Here is an 11822-nt window from a genome sequence, read left to right on the forward strand (position 1 = left end):
GCAGTCAGTTAAGCGTCCGACTTCAGCCAGGTCACGATCTCGCGGTCCGCGAGTTCGAGCCCCGCGTTGGGCTCTGGGCTGATGGCTCAGAGCCTGGAGCCTGTTTCCGATTCTGTGTCTCCCTCTCTCTCTGCCCCTCCCCCGTTCATGCTCTGTCTCTCTCTGTTCCAAAAATAAATAAACGTTGAAAAAAATTAAAAAAAAAAAATAAAATGTTTTAACCACTTCTTTCCTTTATTTAAAAAAAATTTAATGTTTATTTATTTTTGAGAGAGAGAGAGAGAGAAAGACAGAGTGTGAGCCAGCAAGGGGTAGAGAGAGAGGGAGACCCCGAATCCCAAGCAGGCACCAGGCTCTGAGCTGTTAGCACAGAGCCCAACACAGGGCTCCAACTCAGGGACCACGAGATCATGACCTGAGACAAAGTCGGATGCTCGACCCACTGAGCCACCCAGGTGCCCCTGTTTTAACCATTTCTTTTTCTTTTTTTTTTTTTTTTAATTTTTTTTTAACGTTTTTATTTATTTTTGAGACAGAGAGAGACAGAGCATGAATGGGGGAGGGGCAGAGAGAGAAGGAGACACAGAATCGGAAGCAGGCTCCAGGCTCCGAGCCATCAGCCCAGAGCCCGACGCGGGGCTCGAACTCACGGACCGTGAGATCGTGACCTGAGCCGAAGTCGGATGCTTAACCGACTGAGCCACCCAGGCGCCCCACCATTTTTTTTTTTCAAACAGTGGTTCTCCTCTTGCTAATCATGGCAAATGCACAATATTTCTAACTATTAATATTATTTCACAAAGAAAATGTATTTTTTGCATATTTAAACAGTTGCTTTAAAATGATCTTATGGGGTACCTAATTGGAGATTAAATAATCTTGAATTGCGGAAGCTGTATAATGGTAACATAGATATGTCTGCTGCATCATATTGATGACTATCAACACAATTCGTTTTTCAAGATTAGCATTTTTAAGGTACTAAAGACTTTATAATGAAACATATTGTAAAACAAGAAGCAATAGATCTATAATTTTGCCTAAAAAATTCTCATTCCCATCTTAATTTAATCGACTCTAGCCCTTTCCCCCCACATGTAAATACATAATAACATAGGGTACATAGAGTTTTGAGTCACTTAAAATCTGGCTGAGCTCATAATAATTCCACTGAAATTAGATGTCAGGTTTTACTTAAGTATTCCATATTGTTACAAGTTGGATCATTTTCCTGTGTTTGCTATTGTAAATTTTTCTGAAATGAACACTGTTCTGGGATTCTACTTCTGTTTGATGATTTCCATCTGAGAAATTATAAAAGTGGGAGTATAAGGAGCAAGTAAATGAATTTTTAAAAAATTCTTTTAATTTTTACGTTTACTTTTATTTATTTAGAATTTTAAAAATTTTGGCATTTATTTTGAAATTTTTAAATCAATATTTTGAATTTTCTTTTGGTATTGCATTTTGTTTTGAGTTGTGAATTTCACTGCAATCATACTTTGATGGTATTTTGTTTCAGGTTAATTTTAAAAAAGGTTTTTTTTTTTTCTTTTCTAGCAGATTGGTTTTAGCCAATACTAATAATCATACTGGAGATTTTAAAATTTGCCACAAATATGTACAATTATAAATATTTACTTCTTTATAGATTTCACAAGAACTGATTTTTGTATTTTCAATTTACTTATAATAGATGCTATATGTACTATTTTAAGACATTTTTAAAGTACTCTTAAAATATTATACGATTACATTAACTTTTCTTTTATGGGTCACTCACAAGTCAATATGTATGAATCAAGTTATTAAAAATAATAGATTCATATCCACTTACTGAGAGGGAATGATTCTGAAAACCTCAGCTACCTTTTTCATATTAAAGAAAAAAAATTTCTTTAAAATGCTAATTGAAAAATTTCACTTTAAGCTCCCGCAACTGCATTGTTCAGAATGCTCATCAACAGAAAATCAGGATTCAGGATTTAAATTGAACTGAAGTTCTTGGAAGAATAAAATTAACTGCATTATTAGAATCTAGAAATAATGATTCTAGGTCACATATCCCTGTATTTCTTTGGAAGTGCCTTGTCAAAAAAAGAAAGAAGAGGAAGAAGAAGAAGACAATTTCAATGTGTAATAAAGTGCAAGAAATTAATTACTAATTGCATGTTATTATTTTATTAAATAACTTCTGATAACAATGAGTGTCTCACAGCACATAATGTCCCCCTAAGAAATGTACTGTTCTAAAAATATGTGCTCAAGAAGGAGGTTCAACTCCCAAGAAATCATCAAATATTATTTTTGTTAAGTCATAAAATTTCATGTTTATTACAATTATGGTGGTTGGTTTGCTAAAAAAATAACTTTATTCACATTTTCAAAGTATCTTGAGCATAGAAGATGAATGTTAAAAAAAGGAATTTGGGGTTTGGCAAATTATATTTTATTTTCAAGAAGAAAAATAACTACAACCCATTTATCCAAATACAGCCATCTTAATTATCACTCTACGAGGGCCAAAATCTCTTTCAAATGAGCCAGTTCCTTGAACCTCAACCCGGCAGCCAACATTAAGAAGAATAGTCAGCCCACTTGAATTTTGCTTCTCGAAACCAACGTCCTGAAGTTTAGCCTCTCATCAAGGGAAGTGAAATTGAATGTTCCAGCCAAAAATTAGCCAGAAACATCTTTGGTTGGCCCACTCTGACTTATACTTGAAATTGAGAAATTACTTGATGGACCCCTGTTATTTTACTTAATCCACACATCATGATGAACGATGGCTCAAGTTTTATTGAATTTTGTGCAACTGCAGAAGCATATTTGAAAAATTATCCAAATCAGCAAAGGTAAAATTGAGATAATCCGAAAGGACATGCATCCACATATCTGCAAAAAGCTTGCTCACAAATTAAAAAAAAAAACAAAACAAAAAACACGTTAGTAAGGATTATCCAAAGCACAAACCAAAACATGAGCTGGGCTAAAAAGCTAAAGAATTAAATGAAAAAAGATATGGAGATTGAAAAAGCCAAGAGAACTAACTAATGGTTAGCTATTAAAGCAGAGTTTTCTTCCTTCAGGGTTCAACTTCCTACAAAGTAATATATCTGTAGATTTTTGGTTTTGTTCCTACTTACTATATGGAACTGCATGGACAAGCCAAAAAATGCTTCTGGACTTCGGCTTTATCCCTAAAGTTACTGGATGGAAATGATCTTTATACATCTTCCTATGCGTTATATTCTACATTCTACATTCTGTTCTAAGTGTCCATCAGAGTAAAAAGGCTGATTTTTATACAGCTTGCAATACTTGAAAAGAATTGTCACTGAGGCCGCACAAAAGTGGCTGTACCTTCTAATTCCTGATACCATCTCTTAAGATTGTAGAACAAAATCCAATTTCATAGAGTCTTAGTTTTTGCCAAAATCACATTTAAAGTGCAGTGACTTTAAATCAGGCCACCTTTTCATCCTAGCTAAAAGGTGATCACTTATCTGAAGTTGCATTTGCTACAGTCATAATGGAAAATTGTAGAATACCAAAATAGAAACGGAGCGGTATTAACAGATGTGATCTCATCAGGGTTCCATTTGTTAAAGAAAACATTGAATATTAATTAAAAGTTAATTAGAACTAATTGCCAATTAGAAAGAAAAAGTAATTTGAAGCTACTCACAGCCCTTCTATTATTATTACCTTTGAGAATCCTACACACCCAAGGGCTTCCAAGCCAGCTACCTTTCCTTCCTGTGATATCACTATTATGCCCCATCCTGTTGTAGTTAACTCCCTGCATGAAACTACAGATTATGGTACCCAAACATACAATTGCATCACTCACCGAATACAACCCGGAAGCGAGAGTCCGGGTTTTGCTGAGAGGGAATCCCATGTGTGGCAGGAAAGAAGAAACCACAAAAGGAGGAAAGCAAACGTAATCACTTTGACGGGATACAGATGTCGGAGTGACATTCGTGGTGGCCCTTTGCAGGCTGCCTCCCTGCCTCTGTCCCCCTTCCTCTAGCCACATACCTGCACTTTCATTTGGGGATCCATGCTTTCTCTGCTCTTAAGACCCATGTCTCGGAAGAGGCTGTACCGCCCAGAATCCAGAATCCAGAATCCAGAGAAGAGGTCATAAACTAGGCCTGAATCAGAGTACGAGGATTCCTCCCCCTCCCCCCAGTGATTGAGCCCCCGTAAAGGTGACAAGCAGAATGAAGGTTTCTCTTAGAATTTCCACCAAAGGGGCTCACTCTGTCCTGCCAGAGTCAGAAGTGAAAGGTGAAATAGAATCCAGGCTTACGGAAATGGGTTCCCGAAGCCAGCTTGCCTTGAACTTGCTCACCAGTTTCTTCCTTTCCTTTTTTTTTTTAGCTGAAGTTAGTTTGTTTTACATTGTCAGTTACTTCAAACTGAAAACAAGACAGACGAACAAAAGACGGGTACTGAGACAATATTTTCAAGACATTTATAAAATACGTAGTCGCAGGAAAAAAAGACAATCTACTGATGGTTCCCTCAGAGTTTAGGAGTATATATTCTTCCAAGAGAATCATTGCTTCCTTACCCATTCCAGGACCTTCCTTTGAAGATACCAGGGTGACACTCGAGAGGACAGTAAAACTCTGAGTTTCTGTCTCTTAACAGTTAGACTGAGGGCCTAACCCAAGAGTGTATTTCCTATGTCCTAGATCACAATAAATTTTCATTCAATGGAAGCAGAACCTAAATCATTGATCCAATAGAAATGCGTGGATTTTTTTTTTTTTATTTGTTTGCTTGTTTGTTTTGGTTTGTTTCTTAAGAAGGAGATTTCAGGGATCAGAGAAATGAGATTTCGTTTTGCTTTTCAAGAAAACGTTTTGGATTGCACTTCTCTGTCTTCTGTTCCCCAGTTTGGAGATTCTGACTTTGATCTCCTAAACCACAGGTGCCTACTGAGAGTAAGAAACCCACTAATATTTTAATATGCTTCTAAATAAAATATAGAAGTAGATGACAAACACGGATTTGCTTCTCTTAGTTTTTAGCATTTCTTTTAAAGCCCTTCTCTGATTTCTTATAAGTATTCACACAACACGTTCACATACGTTGTTAGGAAGAGGGCCATGACGTCACGAAGACTGATCCTGTCGTTTACCCAATGCCATACTGAATGGAGCCATTTTTTGTGTCACATTAATACAACTTGAGCGACCTGACAATTTTAGCTCTATTTAATATGGAAATTTATTAGAATGATATTAAACATGCTGATACTCATTTGGCTTGCCTACTTATGAGTTTGATTGAGCAACTTTTACCTATAAAAGAGTATACACTTCTAAAATTTGTATTTGTCAAGTACCAGACTAGTTTTTTAGTGCTTACTTTGAGACTCCAATATCTAAATAAGGTAGAAAAAAAATGAGATTTTGCCTTTTCAAACATTCTTAGCTCAAATGCTGGACTGAGTCCATATATTTAAAAAGCTTGTCGTTTATTAGAAGTATTATTAGTCTGAGCCTTCAGGCAGCTCTAAGAAGGTTATACAATGAAACGAAATTCACATTACTGAATCTGGAAGTTTCATTCTGACCTAAAAGCTCCATCAATGAAGTTTAAATGTGGCACAGAAAGGTTGCTCAGATTTTCAATACCTTAATAGTATTTTTGCCTCGGAGGCTGTAAGAAATATTTAATATTTAACTTGTGACTCACAGAGGCAACATGTTTTTTTTTTTTTCAAGTTTCTGTATCTCTTATCTCATGAGAAGAGTGTGGATACTTTGATTTCCAGATATAAAACCCTTTCCAATGTGGTGCTCTTTAATTCTGATTAATTCAATAGTCTGTTTTACAGGAAAATAATAAGCAATACAAATATTAACAAACCGGAATTCTAAAGGAACTCCCCTGAAGTTTATAAAGAGAGAATTTCATCTTTAGGAGTTTTATCTAGGCGTCAGAGGCTTCTGGTTAATAAAAGATACTTGAAATGTATCATCATATAAATGTTAAAATACACACACACACACATTCATATACACACACAAACACACGTGGATTGAGCAACAGATTTAAATAATTTAGGTCTTAAATACTCCATTGTACACGACATTGCTGGAGTTGTAACTTTTAAGGGAACCATTGGAAACACTCTAGGCCTGAAATACAGCTGCAATCCAGGATATATCGATATTTTCAGAATAAACTATATTCTGTCAAAGGTGTCTGCTTCACACAAAACGAAAACCCATATTTAACTTATCTTTTTAAAATAACTTTATGCTGGGAGGTCTTTGGAATTTGCTTCTAACATCCTTAACTTCTTATTGTTACCATTCACGCAGATTTCCTGGGTAACTTTCATCAGATTCAGGTTATCCATGCCGAAGACTGTGACGCAGGTCATGTAAAAATGCAGAAACACCAGCATCATGTACATCCATGCCTGGAACACATTTTCGGCTGCCCTTTTCTCCCCTGCACATTTACCTTCCTAATTATGTTTTACTCAGTCTAATCTTTAAATTAATTTGAATTCCCCGAGCTTGCAACTGACAGTGAGAAGAATGGAGGAGAAAATTTCCTGAAGGGGAGGAGAAATTAGATTAAATCATAATGATCTCTCATGTTCCTGTAACACTTCAGAGTGTGCAGCGCGATTTTGTTTATTTTAACTGGGTTGCTCCCCACCATCACGAGGTGGATGGAGGAGTGTATGTGTTTTATGTGAAAACGGGTGACAGCTTCTGCAAAGGGCAGCTGCTGTGTTCCATCAGGGCAGGGATTTGGGGGCGAACGAAACCCCCCCAGCGCCTCCAACAGTGACGGGTGCATCGTTTGTGCCCCGGTTAGTATTGGCTGAAAAGCTGGAAGTTCAGCTTCCTGCTGAGGGGGTCGGTCCTGGGCCAGCCTCCTGTCCCGGGCGATGCCACCTCCTCCTGGACAGAGCTGAGTGGCCAAGAGGAGCAACGTCCCAGGAGCAGAGCTGCTGAATGGTCACATTCTTCTCCAAGTCGGCCAGCGGCTAATGGAGAGTTAGAGTGGAAATCTGGCCCAAACAAGATTGAGACAAGCCAATCCACCTCTCACAGGAATTTTAATTAGAAAATAGAGAATCAGGGGCAGGCTCAGGCCAAAGGCAAGCCAGAAAAAGGCCCTAAGTTAATATAGAGCCATGGACTTTCCTTTCTTTCCTCCTATTTTTATACATATTAAATATGTATATTTATATACATCTATTTTCCTCTCTCTGTGTTTCACAGTCTCGTATCAACCGTATCCCCAGGGGAGGGGGGCAGGGACAGGATCTGTGACTCTAGCTGGCTGCTAATTTAGTACCACACATCCACCTGCAGACATATTCTTGAGGAAGCTAGAGTTTAAAGTAGTGTCATTGTTTGGGGAAACTGATTACGGTATTAAAATATATGATCAAATACCAGGATTCTAGTTACTGTGCCGTTTTGGTGTCTCTAGGCTGGGGACAGCTGCTCATAGGATGTTTTTATCAAGTCCTAATTCAAACCTTCAAGAGTTCTGATGCTAAATTGTTGAATATCCTTAACATTTGGAAGTGCCTACTGTTTATTTTCTACCTGAATGACACAACGTGTCCCTGGCTGCATGATTTTGTAACTTACAGCAGGTATGAGGAACATGTTCAGTCGATTCTTTAAATGTGCTTTTCTGATGTTTTCATGAAAAGATTTTGCTTTTACCTGAAGTTATTGTTAATAACAAGTCATTTGCATCTCAGGGTCTTATATTCATTTTATTTGTGTAATATTTTGTTTTCACGTAGGAGCACCGGATAAGTTTTAAAGCAATTTTATGATTAAATCCATTAAAAATGAAGCAAACAGTCACCGTCACAATCAAATTACTATCATCACTGTAAATACATTGGTACTCAAGCACTGAAAATACATTCTTGCATTTCATTTCTCTACCCCTCCCCCAGAGTTGATAAAATCCGGCCTTTACAATAGCAAAGACATCTTCTGCTTTTGGCAGAAATGGATTAATCATATTACAGCTAGCTAGTACCTGTTTCTCATGTAAAAGTAATGACATGCTAACAAAAAGGAGAAATATAGGTATATAGTGGGAAGAATTATGATTAGCTAGGTTTGAAATAGAAGTGTATAATTTTCTCTGCGCAGTAAAATTTTCTCATGAATGTAAAACCTAGAGAATATAACATTTAGCTTATCTTGTGTTTCCTAATGTAAAGTACATATATCTAAAGATACAAATAAAGATAATTACACCATTCATAAATTCATGAAAAACATAAAATGATTTATTTTGTTGCTCTCATTTATAGCATCATTCCATCAAAAACTATATAAGAGGAATACGAACTGAGCTATAGAAATTCTGTTGTTATCAACACAAAAGATTTCTTAGACTCAATTTTCTCTTCCTACTCAAGCAAAATTTCCATCCTTCTGAGGAAATAGAATAGGTAATTATAAAAACATGTGCTATTGTTTCCACATACTACTGAAATTTTGTTGTTTATTTAAGGGTTGCCACTCAAGAGGATAAATTTGTCATTTTCTAGCACAACTTTACATATCGATTCTTCTATTCTGTTCTAATAGGACATGCGTATTACCCAGATACAGAGGGAGATATGACACAAAAATCACGTTCTTTTGAAAACACTGCACAAAACATACTAGTTTAAGGAATCGCTGATGGGCTTCTACCTGACCTGCTCTAGTTAGAAAAGCATTTTATTTACAGCTGATTAATTTATTTCTTTTCATATTTGCAGAAGGGATCGTTTCTTTGTGCCTTAATCGCACACAGTGTGAAGAAAATCTTCTATAGTATATTCATCGGACGAAATCGACTCATAAAACATAAGTGGGGCACACCAAAATGAACATAACCTACGATTCAAACAGTTTACTGAAGATATTAGGATGGCTGCAAATATTCTCCTGTGTCTTTGATTTTTAAGGACTGTATTAAAGTCGCCGTGGTTTATAATTTTACCCCACTGGAGAAGCCACTCTACAATTAATGCTGCTTACTTATTATAATGAGTCATTGTTTACCATGTCAAGCTATTAGTTTAGCTCAGGGTCTTGAGCCTAAAAGCGCTGGTTTTTTGCAGAACACTTAAGGCAATCATAAGTCCATAGAAGCCTTCTGTATAACCTATTTTACTGACAAACAATTACATTTTAGATTGAAGAGGTGAAATGATTAAGAATATTTGACTTAGTTGCCATGACAGCATACATTTTTCATCAGGCACAGTGTAATTACTACAATTTCAATGATGTAAAATCAAGAAAGATGATAACAAACAGCAGAGCCGTGGAGATATTGCCATTGCAACCGGGTTGCCATAGCAACAGTGATAATAATCCCGGTGATAGATGTTTTCTCTTGCTCTTTCCATTTTGTACGGTTATAACATTCAGAGCCAGTTTTTACCACAGCTTTTTATAGTTTATTAGACTGTCAAAATAGTTTATGAGATGTTGTTGCAAAGGAAATGACTGAGTTCCGCAGCCTAATAAAAATGCCAAATACTCTGTTTACATACTGCTCCAGCACTTAACAAACATTAAAAAATTGTATGAAAAATGATTTGATATTGTATCTGTATTAATCAATTTGCAAGGCATAAGCTCTGTCACTCAAGGTCAAATGAATAGTTTCCAAACACTACTTTGGGGGAGCCTTGTTAAAGTTTCTTTTTTGCCCTCCCGCTGGCAACCCCCTTCACCTGGATAGGAATATAAACCACCCACAGGAAATACTTTGCACGGCTACAAGATAAATAGTTATAGAAAATTAAAACCACATTTGCTTCTCAAATAGTTTTGGGGTGGGGGACATATTTAAAGTTTATGGCCAGAAGTATTCTCAATTAACTTTTTAAAGACAACAGGTTTTGAAGGCACGACCGAAGATAAGGAATGTTAATGGAACAGGCTCAGGAATAAACACCGTGAGGGTGAATCGTTTGACAAGAAAGCATACAGCAATACACAACGGCACCACACTGCACAACCTACATACACACCACGTAACGAATACAGTTCGCCAGTGTAAGATATCTGTGCCAATCATTAGACACAGCCTCCCCCCCCCTTATGCAAGCTGTTCTTTCGCTTCCAATGGAAACACGTTACAGAGGAAGTACTTCAATGCAGACCTACCCTGGGTTTGGCCTGTGCGAAAAGGTACCCTAAGATGCGTGCATTCACACGAACCTGGAGACTTTCTAATTTAGTGCAGTCATGTCGGGCACTCGTGAATAGGCGGCAGAAAATTGAGTCAGACATTAAAGCTTTGGCCCTGCTTATATGCAGCAAACAGAAAACCCTGAATCGTTTCAAAGGTATGTACAATTGTGAGTTCACAGGCAGTTTTACCAAAATGTATAAAGGGTATAGAAAGAATTTTCAATGATGAGCCCTCCCTCTATATCCAACCGTTTGTTCCCCCACCAGTGTTTTCCATTTTAGTGGAGTACCTTGGATCTCGTCAGACCAGAGACCAGGTTAGTCACACTAAGAAACTTAGGGCCACGTTCTACACACACTAATACCTCTTTTCTCGCCATTGGAAGCCAAAGCGAGAGGGTGTAGAATTGCCAAAGTGTTTCTTACTCCCATTTATTGGTGATCTGCTCTTTAACACCTTCCGTATACTGTTACGGTTACTTTCAAATGGGTGTCATCAGCTGTGGCCCTACGGATTTCAAAACCAGAGTTTTGGATCACTTCTCTCTCACTCTCTCTCTCTCTCTTTCAGCTTCAGTCTCTTCGTGGGAACAGGTAATAGAAACGCTTTCCTTGGGGGCACCTGGGTGGCTCAGTTTACTGTCCGACTTGATTTAAGCTCTGGTCATGGGATCGAGCCCCAAGTTGGGCTCTACACGGCTTGGAGCTTGCTTAAGATTCTCTCTGTCTCTCTCTTTGTCTCTCTCTCCCCGCCCCCACCCTCTCTCTCTGCCCCTCCCCCCCATTCACTTTCCCTCTCTTTAAAATAAATAAATAATTAAATAAATAAGAAAAGCTTTTCTTACATGTTAGTGGGATAAATTTGTGCCTGTGACATAGTACCTATTAGTTGAATCTGATAAGGCTGCCCGGAAGGCCAGGCAGAACCCCTATCCTTTCTCTCAAGAGTGAGACTCAGAGTCCTATAATGTATTGTTCCTAGGAGAAATGTATTGCTCTTCCAGGCAAATATATACTGAATTATGATTTTTAACAACTTAAATAGAAAGTTGACACAGTTAACGAGACTTTCCAAGTGCTTCTTACCTTGCTCATTAAGTACGACCCCAACACCACTCCTAAAAATAAATCGATTGGCATATTTTGTGATCAGTGGCATCATATCCCTATTTCAAACACTCTCCAGTCATTAAATGAAGCCATCGTCGGACAGCTTCTGTCGCTAACAAATACTTAGCAGTAAGCATCCTACCAGAAATGGCCACTTTTTCAGATAAGCTGATCGTTTGCTTGGACAAAAATATTTTCCCTGAATTTAACCTAAGAAACAAATTCTAAGTGCTCAAGTACGTCTTTTTCTTACTCTTTTCATAGTTCTTCTGTCTCAAACCCTTCTAATAGTGACAAATGCCATAGTTTTTCATGACATGACTGCTATAATATTTAGTGCATCCATTTTAACAAACACCCAGAGTAAACTCCTTACATAAAGAAGTCGTATGTCAGATGCATACACAGACTCTCAGAGACATTACAATTATAAAGAAGGAAAATCAAAGGCCTTAAGAGAGAAAGAAAGGTATAGGATCAGGGGCGTGTTTAAATCCT

At 37.4% G+C, this 11822-nt stretch overlaps 1 long non-coding RNA gene across 1 annotated transcript; it reads left to right on the forward strand.

The window, feature by feature from the left end:
* Positions 1–4273: 4273 nt before the first annotated feature.
* LOC123585038 lies at positions 4274–9612 on the forward strand. The gene is made up of 2 exons (XR_006705864.1): positions 4274–4457; positions 8786–9612. It is a non-coding gene; the product is annotated as an uncharacterized LOC123585038 (long non-coding RNA).
* The last annotated feature ends 2210 nt before the right edge of the window (positions 9613–11822 follow it).

The sequence above is a fragment of the Leopardus geoffroyi genome, chromosome C3, assembly GCF_018350155.1.
Source record: "Leopardus geoffroyi isolate Oge1 chromosome C3, O.geoffroyi_Oge1_pat1.0, whole genome shotgun sequence".
NCBI lineage: Eukaryota > Metazoa > Chordata > Mammalia > Carnivora > Felidae > Leopardus > Leopardus geoffroyi.